Source organism: Stegodyphus dumicola, chromosome 4 (genome assembly GCF_044657685.1).
Source record: "Stegodyphus dumicola isolate Sdum_Otavi_A_Nest chromosome 4, ASM4465768v1".
Taxonomy (NCBI): Eukaryota; Metazoa; Arthropoda; class Arachnida; order Araneae; family Eresidae; genus Stegodyphus; species Stegodyphus dumicola.
This window is the reverse complement of record NC_140771.1, coordinates 187,262,501-187,286,095: the sequence shown is the minus strand read 5'-3', so window position 1 is coordinate 187,286,095 and position 23,595 is coordinate 187,262,501. Positions and strand designations below refer to the sequence as shown.

General features: G+C 31.8%; 1 protein-coding gene across 3 annotated transcripts in view; it reads left to right on the top strand.

Annotated features, from left to right (window-relative positions):
- Positions 1-3,805: 3,805 nt before the first annotated feature.
- LOC118193485 (salivary peroxidase/catechol oxidase-like) overlaps positions 3,806-23,595 on the top strand; it is a 108,988-nt gene continuing 89,198 nt past the window's right edge. For all 3 annotated transcript variants that reach the window (XM_035364593.2, XM_035364599.2, XM_035364590.2), the window contains exon 1: positions 3,806-3,962. The gene's annotated coding sequence lies outside the window, so the exon portion shown is untranslated. The remainder of the gene's footprint in view (positions 3,963-23,595) is intronic.

Genomic DNA, 23,595 nt, shown 5'->3' with positions numbered 1-23,595 from the left:
TCTTGAACACGAACCTTGCACCTCTTGAATACGCCTCGAGTACGCTTCCAATTACACCACGAAGAAGAATAGAAAATACCTTGTACAGACATTAGGTATTTTCTGGAAGCAGGAGAGATGAAAAATTAGCAACGCCTTAGCGGGGAATTGAACCACGGATCTCTTAATTACGCGCTGAGCGTGCAGACCACTACACCACGAAGGCTCGCTAAGAAGGCGGAAGAAATACCTTATATACTGGTATAGGGCGGCTTATAGCGCGAGTGGTGTTTTAGGGGGCTGGTGTTTTTAGTTCGGACGCCACTCTAGAGACATTAGGCACTTTTGGAAGCAGGCAAGATGAAAAATGAGCAATCGCCTTCTCCGGGAATCGAACGACGGACCTCTGGAATACCAGCCCAGCGTGTAGAACCACTACACCTCGAAGGCACGCTAGGAAGGCGGGAGAAATACCTTATAAACTTACAAGTCTACACTTCGAAGAGAAAAAGAGATATCTTTGTACGGATTAGGTTTTTTTTTTCTATGCGAGAATCGTCAAAACTTAGCTATGCCCTCTTCGGGATTTGAACCAAGGATCTTCCATTTTCCATCTGGATTTGCTACCGCTAACCTCTTAAAAGTTCACAAGAGTATATGCGATAATTCTCCATATCATGTTCAAAATATTAATAAATAAGTAAATTAATAATATTGATTAAAATGGACAACTTAGCAGTTCCAAGAATAAGTGGTCACGAAGAGTATTAAAATCATAATGTAATATTTCTTAACTTTATGTGAAAAATGTTCGGAACTATTCGAGTAAGAAGTTACTTAAGTTATATTATTTTCTTACGTCTGCTACAGATTTAAGTTAATTTAAAATTAAAAAAAAATTAAGGAAGCAACTCAAAATATAAGCTGTTCGTCGTTTTAAAATCAGCATTAAAAAAATCAACTGCTAATCTCTTTTCTTGTGATAAGAGTTTTGCCCATAATAGTGTGAAATGCTTTTGATTTTGAGAAATGGAAACTAAACATTTTTTGGACAATGAAGATTTTATTCGACAGAAAGTATATAAAATATTGGTTCATCAAGGGAACCCTTCCCATACACCGTGCTAAAAATATTTTCAAAATTCTGCTCTTCATTTAGAGAAACTTAGAAAGCTATGTATAGGAAAAGTACTTAAGTAAATGAAGTCCGTTTTCGACAGCTTTTATTGAAAATCCTGTATGTTACATTAAGGAAGCCCAACTAGTGACCGAGTTGTAAAGATCACTGAATACTGAAAGTTCATGTGGACTTTGATCCTAGGCAAACGGGTTGGCTGCATGTTTGTTTTTTATGGATTTTCCCCATGTGTAAGGCGAATACAAGCCAGTTTCACTTAAAAAATCCTAAATGACGAGACCCCTCTTTGTAAGAAGATAGCCCTCGTATCATACACAAATAACCAACTTATTACATCTAGGGCACATGAAATATGTTTCTTAATTCTAGAAAAAAACGAAATGAATATTCTTCTATCATCGAAATAAGTAATAATACATAGCAGAAATTTGACAAAAAAGAATTTATTTTTGAAAGAAATTTTGATCAATACAATAAACAATCTAACTAAAGATGCAAACTTCACAGAGGGTTATCCTTATTGTTAAAGAACACTGAAGGTATCGATATTCATATATATCAAATAAAGTAGTATTTGTATTCAAGAAAGTACATATGAGTTATACCTTTGTTGTTTGTCCTGTACGATTTAATTTGCTTATTGTCTCAACTGAGCTTTGCTACTTTATTTATTGATTCAGAAGTCATAGTTAATAGAAGGTAAAATTATTTTTGACATAATAGGTACACTGCGGAAAATAAAAATCATTGGACAGTTCTCCGTTCTAGAGTTTCTCCGTTTTAGAGTAATCGTCTCCCGTTCTACTGGGCCGATTGACGAAATTCAAATTGTGTTTTTCATGTCTCGAAAGCGCAGCTTAAGATATTATATTAAATTTATATACAGCCATTGTTCTAATATAACAAATTAATAATTTTGACACAAAATCGGACTTTTTCTGAAATCAAATGCCAATTTGTTTCCATATTTCGATTCTACGACTCAAATTATGCCTAAATATTAAATTTTGTAAAATTTGGAGCAAAATTTACGGAGAAATTAAAAAATTTATCTTTTTTCAGGTTGCGCCAAGGCGAAATTCTTAATTTATAGCAACCTACTTACTTTCCTTTTTTTTCATTCATGCACCAGCGTTAAAAAGGTCCATAGTTCATTCTTTCAAATAATTTTAACGAAGTGCGTAAAACACTTTTTCATTATTATTATTACCTGTAATAAATACGCCAAATTTCTAAATGCGCCAATATACAAATTCACGTATATCTTGGGAAATTTTGAATAAAAAACTTTAATTTTTTTGCAAGTATGCATAGAAATACATCTTCTTTAAAATGATGGTAAAAATTTTATAGTTTATAATACAATATTGCTTTCGAAAAATTTATAAAAATTATTTAAAAATACAAATTTAAAAAATAAATCATAAGAAATGGATAATTTTTATTTGGAATGAACCTAAATTTCGAAATATGTAAAGAAGAATCAAATACGTTTCATAAAAAAAGGAGATATTAACAAATATATACCAAACTCAATTAACATTGAGGAGCTAAAATTTTGACAGCTAATTTTTTAAAAACTACTCGTGTGATTTTTATAAAACTTGGCAGTTTGGCATAATTTGAGTCGTAGAATTGAAATATGGAAAAACATTGGCATGTCATATTAGAAAAAAGTCAGCTTTTGTGTCAAAATACCTATATTAGAACAATTCTATATGTAAATCTAATACATATCCTAATTCACACTGTCGAGACATGAAAAACGCAATCTGAATTTCGTCAATCGGCTCAGTAGAACGGCTCAGTAGAACTGTCCTTTTTTTTCTCACTTCCCCCCCCCCGCAATGAATATACCTTTTTTAAAATTTTTATTTTGTATTATCGAATTTATGATATTACGCTTTTACTATTTTTAGTACAGGTACCATGCATTAACTAAATATTAACTGCTGAACTTCAAGTATGGCTTTCGAACTGATATGCTACATTGATGATTAAATGATATTTTAAGATATTCATTATAATGTTTTTAATTAATTTTTTAATTTTCATTTAAGCTTTTACATGCAACTGGAAAGTGCTTCAGCTATTAATTTCAATTACGTTTTCTTTTAGTTAATGTAATAACAACAAATAGTTGTTATTAAGTTATGTGTATTATTAAAAAGTATAAAGTTACATATAATATAAAAAGTAATAGTTGTTATTTTTGCTTTCATTTTAAAGAAAGGTTAAATTTAAATACAAATTAATTGTCCTTATATATAGATATTCATAAACCAAATTGAATCCTAAGCACATTACTCAACTTTATTTGTATGTTTAAAATTTTGATCTTAGGAAATTCCTAAGTTAAGGACCATTTTACTCTTACATTCAATACTTTAAGCTGGAGACAAAGATAAAAAAAAATGCAGTTCGTTATATAATTAAAAAACAAATATTTAAATAAAATGTAGTTGAACAGGAATGTTTAAAAAATTCTCGCCTTATCCAAGATTACAAACGTGAGCGTAGCCGAACACCTTGAAATAAGAGCATCTTATTGGCTATGCTGATTAGACAGGCACAACCAAAAGGGGGCGTGTTATCCAAAAATTGAAATTTTGCTGGTAGGAAAGTCTTCCTTATCTTCACCTTGTATTAACACTTTCCAGCATTCTTTGACAGGTATTAAATTTATGCAATACATAGAAAATTTCCTCCCCCCCCAACATTCTCATTTCTTTGTCACATGACATCACTTTTATACTGTTCTCAGGACCTAAAGAGCTAGGTAGGTTTTCCAAAATTATCCGAATATCTGTCAGGTCTTCACATTTGGTTCAAGCTCTTTTTCTAGGTGTGTATTTACGATTTTAAAGTTAAGCCAGTTATTACGTATGTAATTATAGTGATAATTTAATAATTTGATTATGTTATTTTAAATCATTTTATCTAATCATTATAAGATTTTTTATAATAATTAATTCAACAAAGAAAATATTTCGATTTCTTATTTATTAATTTATTTTTCCTCTTTTAATGCATTGAGAATTCATTGCAAGCTGTTTGTAATTTAGTGCTTATTTCAGTTGAACAGTTCTTCGATGCACTGCAGTCGTTTGGTTCAGTTTTATATATATCACTTATTACAGTTTAGTTTTATAGTTAAATTTATAGCTATTATTTATTATACTTATTTGTCCAGTTTTATATAAATAAAATGAAGTTTTGCTTGCTTACTAGTGGTTGAAATTGTCATGGTAACACTAAGATACTAAACTACGCGTTTTAATTCAAATTCTGTTTTGCTGTTTCTGATGCTTGCTTATTACTGGAATCAGACTGAACTTCTTCAAGAATATCAGGAGATTTATAGTTGACTAGTAGGATTGGGTGAGTAGTAGTAGTGAGTTGGTTAATGTTATTTGTTATAAAATCTCATATATAAATATTTAAGACTGGTACATTATCCAGTTCCTTTTAATTCATTATAATTATTTATTTGTCTGTCAAAAGCACGCTTTCTATTAATTGTAATTTTTATTAAAGTGTATAAAGAAATAAAAGTGATGTTTTGATTTTCGTATTCAGTTCATTACTTTTATTTTTGCACTTTGATGTATTAAAATAGTCTGTAACTGAAAACTTCATGAATTTCAATGACCTTGTTATTTAAAACAACTGAAAAAGTTTGTAACTCAACAATACTGTAGCTTATGTTTTTTTTTTTACTGTAATCGTTAGGTATAAGACTTAAAAAATTGCTTTAAACTAAAGGCTACAGGAGAAAATAAGAGTTTTTTTTTAATTTATATAATTGTTTATTTATTATTGGTTAAATATAATAACTTTATACTCATTTCATAGAATGTTTTCAATGTTCTGTAGTTAACAGACTATATAATGTCATATAAGGTAAGTTCTCAATTGCTACTCCGTCATTCTTATCATATTTCAAACTTAACTGGTTTTGGTGTCACGTGTTTCATATATTTATTTATATTTGGATGTATTTCAGATCCACGCAGGTGATGTACAGTGGTGCCTAAACTAATTTAATATTCAGTTAAAATAGTCTCTTCTTCTGTATTTTAAGTGGCAAAACTGTAACAAATGAAATTTTTTAAATCAATATACAACTTGTTAATTTGTAAATAATGGTTTTATTTCTGCAGATCTTTTATGGAAATATTCTTTGTAATGTTGTATTTAGTAACGACCATACACATAAAAACCAAAGAACACTGTTGATTTCTTTCAAGTCTTAATTATAGATGAAGAGGCTTGTATGAGAGTTTTTTTCATGATTTTACCATTGTGTAATGATTAAGCAATGCACTCAAATGCTATCTGTCTTGGATCACGGATATATGAATATAGAGTATTTTTAAGAAACCACCCAATAATCCAACATCCTTAAACATTAAATGTTCCCTTGGTACGCTTTGTTACAATCAATTGAATCCCTTTTTTAAAAACTAAATTTAATAAGATAGTGATAAAAATGCTATTTATTTCTTCAGTATAAAGTTACAATAAAAACTGTGCAACTCTTAAAATTTACAGTAATTTAATTCAATATTTTCTCAGGATTTGATCATTATTTTTTATTCTGCGGTTCACAACAGAATATGGTGATCTGTAGACAGGCAATTTTCATCTCAGCTCTCCTTTAGAACTGATGTAGATTCCAAAGCTTTCTTTTTTCTTTTTCTTTAATGATGGTCCATATTTAGCAATACTGAAGCTCTATAGCTCTTCTTTAGACTTACTGAAAATTCTACAGCTTTATTTTCATTACAGAAACTAGGCTTTAAATAGTTTATTTAATATATACATTTTGGTAGTTTATAGGATGATTTACAGTTGATGAACAGCAGTTTTTTTTAAATATCAAGTGGCGGGACACGCAAAAATTTCGTCACCATATTGCCTTAAATACATATTTGGAAAGTGTTAAATAATTTTTTTTTTACGAATCATGGTATAAACATTTCTTATATACCAAATCGATATACATTTTTTTCACCTAATCTATATGTGCAAATTTTTAAAGAAATTAATCCGCCTAAATGAAAATATATTCCTTTTCTGATATTTTGCATTCCTCACGCGTCATAAAAAGGGGGATTCATTTTTTTTCGTAATTCTACTTGAAAATGTATTGCAGAAGGGTACCAATAACGTTTAGAAAATAAGTTTTTAGGTAATATGCAAAGACAGTTTTGTGTGATGAACAGTGCCCACCTTATAAAAATTGGAAGGCCTGGGAACACATTTCTTACTAAGGTCACCTCTACTTTTTTTTTTTTTTTTTTTTTGTGTGTGTGTGTGTGTGTTTTGTTTTTTCAATGTAGAAGTTTTCAAAAATTTTAATCACAAAGTATTTAAACAATTCAATATTTTTCATTTCAACTTATTTAAAATAAAATAACTTCTTTTCCCTGTACTGTTTCTATAATTTCACTTCGTTTTGTGTTAAAAAGTTTATCTAATAGAACATAATAAACTTCAATACAGTTTACTATGTGTTAAAAGTTTATTGTGTATTAAGCTTATACTTTAAACCAGAACCCATTTAAAAAAATTAATTAATTTAATTCAAATTTTCTACCAAGGTCTTATTTTTGAGGAAATAATTAATTATTGTAAAAGCATAAGTTTTAAACTTTTTTTTTTAGTTGGAAAAGCAGAATCTTAAGATTCTTTAGTTTTTCTCCTTTTTTAATTTTATAAGACTTAGGATTGAAAAAATACATAAAATTAGTTATACGTAAAACAAAAAAGAGTATTTGGATGCCTCCTGAAACTACAGCCTCGGGACAAACGCCCCTTCTGCCCTTTCATAAATTAAGCCCCTAAGTAGAAATACCTTGAAAATTTGTATCTGTACAATTATACTGCCGAAAAGCATTTCTTCCAAAAATCTCTCATGGCCCACCAGCGGCCGAGCGGTGAACACTGGTAGTCCGGTCTGAGGTTCAAATCCGCGAACGGGCTGGCTGCATGGGCGTTTTCGTTGCTTTCCAAATGTGTAACGTGTATACGAGCCAGTTTCCCAGAGTTCAAGTGAAAATAAAAGCTTCGTTTAGGAAACGATTACTTGTAAAAATAATTATGCATGGTGTCTAAAAAATAAAATTTTTAGTTTATGTGGTATTAATCTTTATTCATTATGCTCTGTAATTTGCTTATTTCAACTAATAATTAATATAAAGCTAATCATTCTAGTTAGCATTTCAAAATCAATATAAAGGTATATAACAGCACGGCATGCACAGATACGATGTTTATCATACTTTTAATAAGCTATGCTCGAGTAGATTTCGAACTATACTCGTGCATGAGCGATTAATAATTTCTCTCAAGAGCAAGAGCGATTAATAATTAAAGCATTTCAAAATCAATATAAAGGTATATAACAGCACGGCATGCACAGATACGATGTTTATCATACTTTTAATAAGCTATGCTCGAGTAGATCTCGAACTATACTCGTGCAAGAGCGATTAATAATTTCTCTGCTGTGAAAAAAATTCGGTCCATACCTTGAATAAGAGCGTTCTGTGTATGTCGTGCTATTGCTGTATTCGAAAGGACTTTGATCCATAGTCTTATATATGTCATATTGCTGCTGTAGTCAAGTATACTTAGGTGCATACTCCAGTGAGAATTGTTTTCTGCTGTCAAAGAGCTGCGCTTCAGTAGACTTCGTCTATAATCAGCAATTAAAGCACAAAATTAATGGCTGCAAAGTTACATGCATTTTTTCCCCTTTCAAATGACAAAGATTATGAATCTTTAGAACTTGTTATACCTACTCTAAATCAGCCTTTAAAAGACTTCGAAAGAAAAAACTGATTTCGCGATAAGTCTACGTTTCATGGTCACTTTGTAGAGACAATAGATATTTTTTTAAGAAGCAGGCATGATGAAAAATTAGCAACCGCCTTCGCCGGGAATCGAACCACGGACCTCTGGAATACCGGCCCAGCGTGCAGAACTACTACACGCTATCAAGGCGGTAGAAATACCTTGTATACTCCCTCTTTTAAAGAGCGACTGGGGTTTTTAGGGAACCAGTCGCCAAATCCTGGGTGTGAAGAATCCTCATCCACAACCCTTCTTTTAGATCGGGTGCCACTGTAGAGACATGATGTATTTTTTTAGAAGCAGGCATGACGAAAACTTAGCAACCGTTTTCTCTGGGAATCGAACTACGGACCTTTGGAATACCGGCCCAGCGTACAGAACAACTACACCATGAAGGCAAGCTATGAAGGCGAGAGAAATACCTTATAACTTAAGCAGGAACTCTGTCTAGTTCGTCGCAACAGAGTATAAAAACTGAACATTTGGCACGTCCTCCGCCACTTACTGCAAATATACTGATGCTTCATCCTCATGAAAGATGCCTTCTGCGATTCTTCCAAATCTTTTAAGTAAAACGACTCCCTCGGCACGGAAGCCATTCGTATGCTACCACTGATAATAGCAAAAGAACCTCACTGTTTTTCATTTAGTTTTGCGTATCTACATTTCTCAGAAGGTTCAAGTAAAGTACTTACCATTCTTATAAGACAATTACGTACCTTCGAGATCTTACCAACTTCAAGTAAAGTACTTACCATTCTTATAAGACAATTACGTACCTTCGAGATCTTACCAACTCGAGACTTGTTTTGGCCACTTCCACGAAAAATAAGAAAATCAGTATATAAATTGTCAAAAAATTATTGAAAACTTTTTTGCCGTCAAAACATTTTGAATTACGTCTGTTTCGTCCTTAGACGTTTCACCTTTTTGTTTGTTCAGTGGAATTATTATTCGGTGGCGTCAACGGGCAAAAAAACAGCAGGTATTTGATTGTTCACACTGGAAAAAGATTTATGAGTTTTTACGATATAGACTGCAAAATTTAGATTTAATAAAGTTGACGTAATGTTTAACGTAGCACTAGTTTTATATCAAGGGAAATGTTTGTTATATTTTTTGTTGTGTTTCATGAACGCTTCAAACTTTTGTTCATCAGATAATGGCGAAAGATTCTGAGTCACGAAGTCCCTTTAGACATTTAGATCTTTTTGACATTAGTTTTTAGATATTTTTATTTAAACATCTGTTTTTAAATCTTAGTTCACTAACATAAACCCTTTTCACGTCTGCATTGCTTTAAAACTTATCTCTATTACTATGAAATGAAAAAACTGTATGTGAGTTCGTGAGATAGCCCAGTGCTATGAAATTTGGAACACGTGGTTATCCAGTTGATAAAGGAGTGTATCTTGAAACATTTTTTATCTCGATTTACATAACGAACTCAAAATTTCTGTATTCAACACCAGATAAGAAGGAAAAAATCTTTTTAATGAAATCTATACCCTAAATTTAAACATAATTTGCTGCTTTTTAGTAATTTACCGGAAACACTCGATTGTTTAGACCATTTCACTGTTATTTTAACAGCGTCTGTTGTTTTAAATTTTTAAGATACAGAACTGTATGAGTTATGCAAATTCGAAATTTTCACAGATTATAAAAAAATTATTTTAAAATCAGAAAGATAAAAATTGAGTTTGTGTTGTATACTGATGGTCATAGAGGCCAGGATGTCTTGATAAATTTGACAGTACAATTTTTCTTCCATTACATTTTTCTAACATTGATTTTATTTATTTATTTATCCTTTTCCTTCTTCTCCTGTTAGAAAGAATTATTTGCAAAGAAATTTAAATTAATATAGAATTCATCTGCTATTTTATAATTTTTTAACATACTGCATTTAATACTCATTTCATTTTCCGTTATGATTTAAAAGGAAAAATTTAAGAATTAACTGCCGTTTAAAATTATTTGCAATGAAATCTGGAATGCCATTTATAAATGTTTTATATTTTGCAAGTTTGTATACATTTTTCTCGGGATTTCGTTTTAGAAATTAATTTCCTTAACTTTACTGTCATACTATTATAAGGTATTTTTCCCGCCTTCTTAATATGCCTTCGTGGTGTAATAGCCAGCATAGTCGAAAGGTCCGAGGTTCTGGTCCCGGCGAGGCCCACTGCTCATTTTTCATGACTCCTGCTTCGAAATAACTCTACTCTCTAATAATATTGTTATTGATATTGCATTCTTTTTAGAACTTCTAACATCCTAAACTCTATCTATATGAAGTTCTGAAATCTCCACGGGTTATAAACAAACTCTTCGCTATCATTTAAAGCGAGAGTGATAAAAAAATATTTCGGTGGTTTTTCTAGAATTTTTGTTTGTACTATTCGCATGTTTGTATATACCAATCAGTCAGTCAAGAGCTCTTTCTCTTCTTAGGGTAAACATAATACCGTTATTCATTTCAATAAAAATTTATGCAATATATAAGCTTTCAAAAATATATAGGTACCATCCATATATAAAAAATTTGTTACTTTTGACCACTAATTCTGAATTATTGATTGACAAATAAGTGCCAAAAACCTTAGTTTTGTTCATGTTCAGTTCTCAGACAAATTACTTTTGTTCTTAAATAAATTAGTCTAATGCTTACTTCTAAAATAAATTAGTTAAATTCTGTGTTCTTATATGTATATCTTCTAAATATGAACGTATGTTTAATATTCAATAATGTGATATGGGGAAATGTTTGTTAAAAAATGCACTTAATATATTTAACGATTCGCCTATAGAAATTTACGTATTTCTCTATCAACTAAAATATATTAAATTAGTATATAAAAATTGTTTAACAGAAATCAAGTCTAGATCTGGAACTGATTTCAAAAAAAGAAACATTTTAATTTTGAAACTATTATTAAAAAAAAAAAAAAAACTTTTTTTGTGTGTGTGTCAGTTAAACCTAACAGTTTAGAAAATGTTGTAGAAGCTTTGTCTGAATTATGTAAATTTAATAAACGTATTGTAAAACATAACACTATGAGTAAGTTCTCTAATGTAAAACATTTTGCATTCCACGTAGTAGTATGACATGAAATAAAATATGTAAAACCTCTTATTTTCAGAATACAGTAAAGTCCGAAAAAATGTTTATTTATAAAAGATGCATAAAAAGAATAAAATGTTGACCACTTACAGATATTAAGGATGGGAAAAAAAGTAATTCGACAGCAATAAAATATGTAATGAAATTTCCGTTATATGATATAAAAACAGGAGACCTACAGCACGTTTAAATAGGTGAAACAAACCCCACTGAAATGTAAATCAGAAACAATGTTAAGCGAGCTAAATATTCAAAGTCAACAACTTAATAAATAAATAGTAAATTATAAATAATCAACTGAATAAATAATAATAAATAATAAACTTGATAAATAATTAGTAAATTAAATAAAATGTTATTAAATTTACGATATTCAAAAGTTACACTAGAGCTGTTAAAACATTATAAATTAATTTATTATTACCTTATTATTAGATAATTAAAATTGGAAGAATTACTTATTACTAGAATATTATTAGTATATATAGAACAGCATTAAAATTCTAAACACTATAATTTATATATGCTATATGCTAAAGTAAATTTCAACAACCATAAAAACATAAATTTAATAGAAATATTTTGGTAAAGGTACACTTCTTCAAACTAAAAGTTATTCATTAAGTTACAAAACACTGTAAACTTAGAATGATAATTTAAAAGAATTCGTTCTCATTAATAGTGCCCACTTTATTTTACTTTAGCTCCAAAATGCATGTATGCATTATTTGCATGCTTTAAAAGTAATCTTTGTACCATGATAATAGCGAACAAACCTGATACAAACCGTTGAATTTCAGCGTCAACCAAAGCCAGAGAGAAAATCCGAGTTTCGAATTCTTTATACAGCGCAACTGAAAAAAAAAAAGAAATCCCGCAACCCTCTCCGATGGTTGGTTTACAATTTCTCCAATCGGCTATCAGATGACGTCACAGTTTGACGTTGCTCAAACGTGCTAAAGACATTGACCTTATAAGAAATAGACTAACTCAAATGGGTTTTCTCCCTCGTCCGAGGCGTTCCCGGCTGTCACCTTGATCACATCTAGAGAAGTAGGGACGACTTGCAGAAATTTAACAGTGGGTATAACAGTGGGTATAATTCTATTGCAGCGTGTATAATTGTCAAGAAAAAGCTGGTTGTAGCGCCTCATTTCACAAATTAGAATTTCTACATATTTTTATTTTTGAAATTGAGATTGATTTTTAAAAATTTAGCATATCTATCAAGCATAATTAACGTTCCAAATAATTATAAAGCTATTGCATGCTTTCAGGGCTGGATATTTTTTTAGCTTATTTTTGGCTGTAAGGAAATTTGTAAACACTTCTTTTAGGAAATAATATTTTAAATCTGAACTAATAGAAAATTTCAAACAAGCAATTTTTATGCTTCTTATTGGTGTAAATATGTCAAAAATACTAAAATATTTAAAAACGAATTTTTGAAAGTTTTATTTAAAGTTCTAAATTGTGCTGCTTTTTTAAAATAATAGATGTATATTATAGCTCAATTTCTATAAAGGAATATTATTTCAATTATATTTCATAATACACCACAGTGATAAACAGAAGAACATGATATTCAATAAATATAGGTAACCCACAAAACGTTAAAAAAAGGTTCCTTTTGGGCGTAATATAATATCTTAATGCTTCCAGATTTTATTTTACTTTTTTTCCCCTTCATTACACTCAAAATTTAGTTCCTCCGAATTTTATAAATTACTAAAATAAATATTCCACTTTAATAAGTTAATGATGATATAAATTAAATAAATGATTGTTTTGTAATGTTATTATAGTTTTGAAAATAACTGCCTGAAAATGGTCATTAAATTTAAAAAAAAGTTACCAGATCTTGTTTAATTTTACCCTATTTATTTCAAAGCAACACGTACTATCAATCTTATTTAATTTTACGTTATTTGTACGAAAAATTAAGTTCATAAATTTTGTGCGTAGAGTTTTTACCCTTTTACTAAAGTAAAGATGTTTATATAAGAATTACGCGTGAAAAAAATGCGCGAAATGCAGTAAAAAGTGCTTTAATGAGATATATTAAATCCTATTTGGAAAAAAATTTGGCTTTCATAATCTCATCACCATACAACGTAACACATTTAATAATTAAAAAGAGTTATATGATATAAACGTCATAGGTTTCAGTGTTACAGTAAACCAGATCGTCCCTACTCTTTCTTGCCAACATGTCGGTGACGCGCGCCCCGCCCACTGGGTTAGTCTATCTCTTATAAAGTCCATGGCTAAAGAAGAGTTGAGCATAGAAAAAAACATAATCCTATTTTGCATTCTGCTCTAGTCTAGCGGGGCATAATCTGGTAGCTGATAGACTAATTTAAAAAATACTTTTAAAACAAATTTCGACCTTCCGCAGTTTCGTTGCTATTTTTTATGGAATTCCGATTTAAAATCATACGCATTTCCTATGAACAGCAAGAAATCTTAGTCTATTTTTAATATTTCCTTGCTTAATTTTACTGTAAATAATGTGAACTGGATTATGTATATATATATATAATTGAAAAGTTTGAAAACATTTAAAGCCATTTTATAGAAATTGTTATCCTTATTAATTAATGCCGCAATTGTATTTAATTATACATTTTTGGAACGAATAAATTAAGTTTTACTGGGTTATTAAATTAAGTTTCTTTCTATTATATATATATATATATATATATATAAATATATATATATATATATATATATATATATATATATATATATATATATATATATATATATATATATATAAATTTTAGTAAGCTCGCCTAAAAGTTACCAAGAGCTGCTGCTCCAAAAAGTTCAACACGTTTTAAAAAATTAATACATATGAAAATCAAACCATTAAACATGTAAAACATTAAAAAAACAGAATCAGATAAAAAAGGTAAGCGGAAAATAGTAAATTAGCCCAACTTGACTTCCAAACTGGCTTTTCAAGGGAAATTTAATTTATTTGAACGTCGAATCAAGCTAACCCCATTACGCGTTTCGCCGAAACAGACAATTGAAACTTTTTCGCTACAAAAATGTATAAATTTAGACAAAGTGTCTTGGAAATTTTAATAGTCTCAATTCTCTGTTCCAATTTCCCGACGCGTCCGCACAAAATGTCACATTAAGGTGTTAAAATGTGTTAAACTATACCTAAACATCTTAAATCTAGACTAAAATCAAAATTAAAATCAAAAATAAAATCAAAATAAATACGAAAATAAATAACGATCAGCTATTAGTCCTAAATATACAAAAAACATACCGGCTGGGCCTGCATGCTTAAAGATTAACAATTTAATTTTTTTATATATTTTAGAAATCTGTAATGAAAATCTGTAATTAAAATAAAAGAAAATTAAGATGATAACAAGCTAAGTGGGTCTTGCTAAGACCAAGAAAAAGTTGTAACAAAAGAAACTAAAAACTGACCTGTGGCGATGCAAAGCTCTCCCTCTTAAAACTGCCCACCAGCGGCCGAGCGGTAAAGACGCTGAACACTGGTAGTTCGGTCTGAGGTTCGAATCCCGCGAACGGGCTGGCTGCATGGGCGTTTTCGTGGTTTTCCCCATGTGTAACGTGTATACGAGCCAGTTTCCCTTAGAAAGTCCTCCACGAAAGGCATCCCTCCCTTTAGGCAGATAGCCCTCGTGTGCTTTGCCATAACTGAAAAATCCATCCCTCTTAAAACTAGTTGAAAAGTGGTTGTAATTCCCTTCTGTGTACTTCATCCGAATGACGTATGTAGGGGGGAGCGAAGTTCTGTTGGCATTAGCCAATACGAAGAGATTGTCCGTTATCTCCTGTTATCGAAGGGGGACGGAAACCTCGGAAAAACGTGAAAAGATCTCAAAAATGGCGCCTGGCATGTAGTTGGATGGAAAAAAATTTTGTCTCGAAGTGAAAATGGCTAATTCAGCTAAAACTACAAAAACTTGGCCATTAAAGCAAGAGTAAAAGGAAAAAACAGTCGTTTGTTAAAAAAGTTGTAATTCTTCAAGCTAGCGGGCGATCAAGCTACTATGAAAAACGAAAAGGCCCGATTTGTTAATAAAAGCAGTAAAATTGGCCATTATAGAATTTTAAAACTATGTACACAATAGTATTTAAAAGTTAAGTGCCAAAGTTTGAGGAAAAAGAATGAATAAACAAGAATTATCTGTACATTTTTACATTAGATTCTCTGAATTAGTCATCCATCTTAAACCGTCCGTCGGCTTTAGGCATAAAATATCATTATCTAATTCAAAAAATCTAAAAATAGGTAAGGCTAATGCCAGCTTTAGTAAGGGTATTTTTAATTATTTTATGAGGAATTAGGTTACTTTTTAAAATAGTTACGAAGTATAGTATTTCTTCTTGTAAGTGTTTCGCAGTATTGCATATTCTTTTTATTCTAAGTAGCTGTGAATAAATTGTGTTGAGTATGACTCTTTTGGAAATATTTGAATTCCAGTTAGTTAATTTAAGTGTGAAAAAATTAAATTCTCTTCTTTTGTCGTAAACTTTAATAAAATTGTAATCTATAATATGTAAATCAAGGTAGACTACATTATGCTGTTCTGTATTTGTTTTATTTAGTTTTAAGCATGCGGGGTAGATATTAGCTATTTCTATTTTGTTGTAGTTATTAAATGCAATGACATCATCAATATATCTATAGATGTGTTGGTAAAAGATACGTTCTTCTGTACTGAGTGAACGGATATAGGTCAATTCTTTAGTAAACAGGAATAATTCACAGACAGAGCTTGAAAAATTACCGCCGATAGGGATACCCTGTACTTGTTTATAGATGTTATTGTCAAATTGAATAAAATTATTGAAGAGCACGCTGGTAAGGAATAGTTGCCATTTTTCGTTGCTGAGAATGGTAGAAATTTGCGGAAATAAATCTGGAAGAGCAAGTAAACTTGTAAAAATTTCTTCGAGCGGTAGAGATGTATAGTGGTTTTCAAAGTCGTAGCATTGGATATGGTCTATTTTAAGTAAATTCATAGTTTTAAGAACTAGTTCGTTACTAGAGATCATCCAGTTGCAATGCAAACCCTCAAAATCATAGTTATTGATTAGGTCACGTATCATACGAAGTTTTTGTGCAAAGAGATAATCTATTTCTTTGAGATAACTTTTGGTACTATTCGCTATAAACCTGAATTTTATTGGAGACTTATGAAATTTAGGTAAGGCATAGAGATTGGCAAACCTGTTGTTATATTTCTGGGGTTGTATTTTTAGTCTTTTATTGAGTGCTTTAAATTTATTGAGAAGAATCTGAGCACTGGTAGTGATTTTTTGGTAAGTGCAGGGGTTATTTAACTCTTTATGCAGAAGGTTGTAGTAGAATTGTTGTCAAATAATACTAAAATTGTTGCTTGCTTTGTCAATCTTCGTGATGATAAAGTGATTTTGCGATTTTTGAATTAGATCATCCAGGCGTTTTTTATTGTGTAAAGAGTTGAAACAAGGTGCCTTGAACAGCAAACGTTGAAATTCTTTAATAAGTGCAGCTTTCCATTCAAGAAAATTTACGACAAAAGAAGAGAATTTAATTTTTCCACACTTAAATTAACTAACTGGAATTCAAATATTTCCAAAAGAGTCATACTCAACACAATTTATTCACAGCTACTTAGAATAAAAAGAATATGCAATACTGCGAAACACTTACAAGAAGAAATACTATATTTCGTAACTATTTTAAAAAGTAACCTAATTCCTCATAAAATAATTAAAAATACCCTTACTAAAGCTGGCATTAGCCTTACCTATTTTTAGATTTTTTGAATTTAATGATATTTTATGTCTAAAGCTGACGGAAGGTTTAAGATGGATGACTAATTCAGAGAATCTAATGTAAAAATGTACAGATAATTCTTGTTTATTCATTCTCTTTCCTCCAAAGTTTTGGCACTTAACTTTTAAATACTATTGTGTACATAGTTTTAAAATTCTATAATGGCCAATTTTACTGCTTTTATTAACAAATCGGGCCTTTTCGTTTTTCATAGTAGCTTGATCGCCCGCTAGCTTGAAGAATTACGACTTTTTTAACAAATGACTGTTTTTTCCTTTTACTCTTGCTTTAATGGCCAAGTTTTTGTAGTTTTAGCTGAATTAGCCATTTTCACTTCGAGACAAAAAATTTTTCCATCCAACTACATGCCAGGCGCCATTTTTGAGATCTTTTCACGTTTTTCCGAGGTTTCCGTCCCCCTTCGATAATAGGAGATAACGGACAATCTCTTCGTATTGGCTAATGCCAACAGAACTTCGCTCCCCCCTACATACGTCATTCGGATGAAGTACACAGAAGGGAATTACAACCACTTTTCAACTAGTTTTAAGAGGGAGAACTTTGCATCGCCCCAAGTCAGTTTTTTGTTTCTTTTGTTACAATTTTTTCTTGGTCTTAGGAAGACCCACTTAGTTTGTTATCATCTTAATTTTCTTTTATTTTAATTACAGATTTTCATTACAGATTTCTAAAATATATAAAAAAATTAAATTGTTAATCTTTAAGCTTGCAGGCCCAGCCCGTATGTTTTTTGTATTTTTAGGACTAATAGCTGACCGCTATTTATTTTCGTTTTTATTTTGATTTTATTTTTGATTTTAATTTTGATTTTAGTCTAGATTTAAGATGTTTAGGTATAGTTTAACATATTTTAACACCTTAATGTGTCATTTTGTGCGGACGCGTCGGGAAATTGGAACAGAGAATTGAGACTATTAAAATTTCCAAGACACTTTGTCTAAATTTATAAATTTTTGTAGCGGAAAAGTTTCAATTGTCTGTTTCGGCGAAACGCGTAATGGGGTTAGCTTGATTCGACGTTCAAATAAATTAAATTTCCCTTGAAAAGCCAGTTTGGAAGTCGAGTTGGGCTAATTTACCATTTTCCGCTTACCTTTTTTTTTATCTGATTCTGTTTTTCAATGTTTTACATGTTTAATGGTTTGATTTTCATATGTATTAATTTTTTAAAACGTGTTGAACTTTTTGGAGCAGCAGCTCTTGGTAACTTTTAGGCGAGCTTACTACAATTTTTATATTTTACTTATTTTGCAGCATATTGCGCAAGATGTTTTCTAGACCAAAATTAGTTTTTCAAAATTGTAATTACTACCTTGCTTGATATATATTTATATATATGTATATATACACGAGTTTCAATTTTTAGTCTTTGAAAAAATTTTCTAAATTTCTTTCTTTATATATTTACTAATCACTTTTAAAGATTAAAGCAAAAACTTGAAGTCATATTCTTATTACAAAAGACCTTATAGACTCGAACAGAAAGACAGCCTCACACTTAAGGCGGTCCTGAATCATTGAAGGATTGTAAACAAACAAACAAAAAAAAAAAAAAAAACAAAAAAAAATTGAAGGCTTTCAGATTTGACTAAGCCCAAAGGGACTTTTTTTTAACGTTTTGGGTGTTACCTTTATTTATTAAATATCATGTTCTCCGCACCGAAACCAGAAATTCAGTTCAACAGCAATATCGCAAAATAATTTTAAAATGAGCATATCTTCAGAATTTCCGATACACAGACTCGCTGCTGGAGATTTAAAAAAAAAAAAAAAAAAAAAAAAAAAAAAAAAAATCGTATAGTTTTGCCATTGCTCACTTTGAAATCGCTGAGTTTGTTAATCAAAAATTCGTTAAAGTTACATAAAATTTGAAATAAATAATAAAATAAATTTCAAATTTGGGCTTCCAGATGCCCATTTTCGTGTGCAAAAGTACGTTATTTAAAATTGGATGGATCTAGGTACCCTTGTTTTAACAGAATCAAACATACATATATTTATGCAGATTCTTCATTATTTAATTTCTCTAAATATAATACACGACGATAACATTTGTTGGCAACAATTTGAAAAGTCAAACGAAATTTATAGTGAACCAACGCAAAATGCCAAAACGAAATTAATAGTCCTTTCTGGGCAAATGCCCCTTTGGACTAAAAACTGCAATCTGAAAACTTTAGATTACTGCCTAATACTTCGAGGAATTTCAAAATTTTAAACGGAATATATATGCATAAAAGATTTTTTAAAAAAAGAGATTTAGTTCCCCAGAAAAGAAAGATATAAAACATAAAATTTTACGTTTAAAGTTGTTCAAAATCGTAACTCTGTGGTAGAAAAAACTCATTGTTGTAATGTTATTTAATCATAACTTAAAACCATGTGAAGGCTTATTTACTAATGTAGGGTTTATATTTATTTTAGCTAATATTTATTTTAAGTTTAAACTATCTTTCCTCTCAAGCCTTACTTTCCCCTGGAATTGCCAATGCCAGAGTATGTAAATTTTAGTAGAACGCGCAAGGATTCAAATTGTCAGCGGAAGTAATCTGAGTTAAATAGAAGGGAAACGAGTTCGAAAGTGTGCTTTCTTGCTTCACGAGCGTGGAGGTGGCTAGTTAGAAATTGAAGAACCATGCGTTTCGGCCTGTGTGCTTGCTTCGGCAGATTGTTAAATCTTTCAACGTAATATTCAGAAGTTTGCTGAATTGTCAGCGGTATCTTAGAACGCGGTTAGGTTAGTTACGTTTAGAGAGCCTCGTAGTTAGTCACTTGTTGTTATTCTTTTTTTCGTTTCTTATTTTTATTTTACCGCCGGGTCGGCGTAGTTTGTGAGCGTCAAGAGCACTCATCTGTAATTTCTAAAGTTGAATAAAAAGGTTAGCTTGATAACTCTTTCCCCCATAAGAGCGGTTTGCATTTCTGGTCTACTCATTTGAAGATTGCCTTCGGATACTTTGAGAATACGATGCCCCTCTAGCTTTTTCCGCTATTCTGAGATTTTGGAACTTGACCGCCAGTTCTAAGAGCTCCTGCAATGTGCTTGGGTTTCTAATTTCAAAGTAATCTTGAGCAGCAGGTAGCAATCTTGGTTAAGATTATTTCCATAATTTCCGCGTCGGGTTTCTTCCCATACAGCATATCCGTCAGCTTGATTTTTCGCAGAATAAAGTCTGTCAACTCTTCTATATCCCGTTGATAAAAACTATATAGTTCGGCTTCTAGCCTTGCTCGGACTTTCACTATGGGGAAAAAACCCTTCTCAAGACTTTGTATACTGTCCAGTTCATAGCAGTCACCACTATTGTTGCGTGCAGGTTGGAAGCGCGCAACGTTACATTGGCGCCCGAACACTTGTCGAACTGAAATGGCCGAAAATTGGATGGAAGCTGCTGGGCAACAACAAGAAATGGCAAGCCAATTGGAAGGATTTGGATACCTGGTCCAGACGATGAGAGCGTCAATCAAGCCAAACGTCAATTTCGACGGAAAAAATTCGGTGGCGATATTTCTAGAAGGCCTTGAAAATCCCTTCCAGCTCTACCCTGTGCCTGAAAGACAAAAAGTTGCCATCGCCACATCTGCACTAAGAGGGCAGGCCTCGCTATGGTGGAAGAATATAGACAAATTTTTATTAGGGGAATTCGGAGGCCAGACATATACATTTGAAAATTTCAAAAAATCGTTATTAAAGGCCTTCCCCACAGTGAAAGACCGAGCAAGGCTAGAAGCCGAACTATGTAGTTTTTATCAACGGGATATAGAAGAGTTGACAGACTTTATTCTGAGAAAAATCAAGCTGACGGATATGCTGTATGGGAAGAAACCCGACGCGGAGATTATGGAAATAATCTTAACCAAGATTGCTACCTGCTGCTCAAGATTACTTTGAAATTAGAAACCCAAGCACATTGCAGGAGCTCTTAATTGGCGGTCAAGTTCCAAAATCGCAGAATAGCGGAAAAAGCTAGAGGGGCATCGTATTCTCAAAGTATCCGAAGGCAATCTTCAAATGAGCAGACCAGAAATGCAAACCGCTCTTATGGGGGAAAGAGTTATCAAGCTAACTCATCGAAGCTCGAAGGTCAATGCCCAAAAAGGAAATTTGAAAAGAACCGTCCGCGTACCCAGAAGGCAGATGTTGAAAGGAAAGCTTTAAACGAATAGAGGGGCCTATGAAAGCGATGGTCCAGACCCCGGAAGTTTTGAAAAAACCCTCGAAAAGATACTTAAATACGGTCATCGTAAAAAACTCACATTTACCAATTATACAAGTCCTGGTTGGCGATGTACCAGTAGAAGCCCTCATCGATACAGGAACAGAAGGTAATTTTATGAGTTATATTTTTTTAAGAAGAATTTTAATAGGTTACGATTATTTAAAAATAAAAACACAGAAATCATAGCAGCGCAAGGACAAACTTGTCAATGTATCGGAAAACTATCTTTAAAAATACAAGTTCAAAACGAAAGTCTTAAAGTATTAATTTTTGTAGTAAAAAACTTGCAAAATCCACTTATTTTAGGTATGGAGTTTTTAAAAGCCGCGAAGGCCAAACTCAATTTTCAGGAGAGTTCTATCGTGCTGGAGATGGATCGGAGGGTGGTGGAACCAGTGGAACAACCGCAAGTTGACCTTAGCCATTTGAATGACCATGAAAGCCAAGCCATCCAGCAAGTGGTGAGTACTTTTTCAAACTTGTTTTCAGAACGGTCTGGTAGTTGTCAAATAGTTACGCATGAGATACAGTTAACTGCCGACCAAACCCTGTAGGACTAAACCTTATCGCTATGATAAACAGAAAGAGCAAATCATAGAAGAACATATTCAGGAAATGTTAAAGAACCAAATAATAACGCCCATAAATAGTGAGTACGCGAGTCCAGTCGTACTATGTAGGAAAAAGAACGAATTTCCTCCTTCGGATAAAAGGGCTTGGGGGTTTGCTATCGATTACAGGAAACTTAATAGTGTTACTAAATTCCCAGTTTACCCTTTGCCGGTTATAGAGGAAATTATTAGAAAGATTAAATCTACAAGATACATGACTACGTTGGACTTAACGTCTGGCTACTATCAAATAGCTATGAGACCCGAAGACATACATAAAACCGCGTTTATAACAAAATCGGGCACTTATGCATTTTTACGCATGCCCTATGGGTTGTGTGAGGCCCCGTCAACATTCCAGAGAGCTATGGACATGTTCTAAAGCCTGTCCTAGGAAAATCGACTTTAATCTATCTAGATGATATAATTATAACGAGTAGTACGTTGGAACAACATATTAAAGACCTAGAAGAAGTTTTTAAATTATTAAAAGAGGGCGGTCTTACAATTAACGCCTCAAAATGCAAGTTCGCAACTAAAGAACTTAAATATCTGGGTTATAAAATTTCGCAAAAGGGTATAGAAACTCAAGATTCAAAAATAAAAGCCATCAAGAATTTCCCACCTCCCAACACCGCCAAGAAACTTTCTTCTTTCCTTGGGTTATGTTCTTATTATCGGTCATCCATAAAAGATTTTGCTAATATTGTTGAACCCTTGTTAGTAATTAAAAGAAAGAAAAGTAAATTCACGTGGACAGAAGAAGCAAATACCGCATTTGAAAGGTTAAAAGAAGCGCTCATCAATTCCCCTGTTTTGAAATTCCCGGAGGGGGACGAAAACCTGGAAATTGCAGCAGATGCGTCGGACTATGCTGTGGGTGCGGTTCTCATGCAAAATGACCATCCTTTGGCATTTTTTAGTAAAACGTTGAACCCTGCACAAAGGAATTATACAGCTACAGAGAGAGAAGCATTAGCCGTATTAATGGCTATACACAAATTTCGAGTTTATTTCGGCAAAACGCCACTAACAGTCTATTCGGATCATGCGGCTGTTGGTAGACTGTTAGTGGAAAAACCTAACGCCCAGGTTAATAAGATGGGCTTTAAAACTTCAAGAATATAATCTCATAATTAAATATAAACCGGGTAAGGAAAACAATGTAGCTGACTCACTATCTCGTATAAAACTGGACGGTGAAGGAAATGAACTCAAATGCTCTGTGTTGAATTCAAAAATTTTAGATTCTAGAGAAACAATTATTGCTGAATTGAAAGCTGATCCTGAATTTGGAAGTACAGTAAGACCCCGCTTAACGCGGGGGATACGTTCCATCAAAGTAGAGCGTAATGCGAAACAGCGCTAAACGAGGCTATCTTTACATGTAAATATTGGGGTTAGGGGAAGATGGCTAGGAAATTGGTTAGGTATTAAATTTAAAAAGTATGTTTTTTTAATAAAAATAAAACCAAACATTTATTTCTTAAAGCCCAAATTAATACCACATTATTATTTCTTGCAAAAATAAAAGCAAAATATAAATAACAAAACGAATATTCTTAAAAAAATACAAATAAAATTCTAAGTCAGTCACTCTTAAAAGTTCTTCATAAACGGATAGAGCATCTCTAACACCACGCCTTACTTTTGAGCTCCTGTCAAAATTCGGATCATTTTCAATGAATTGATCCATTATTTCAGTTATGGTAGACAAACGCCATCGAAAGTTCTTTTTGCTCTTCTTCTGAATCACTGCTGTCAACATTTTTGTTTTCTTCTTGTTCAGTTAATTCCTTGAGCTCATCATTAGAAAGACT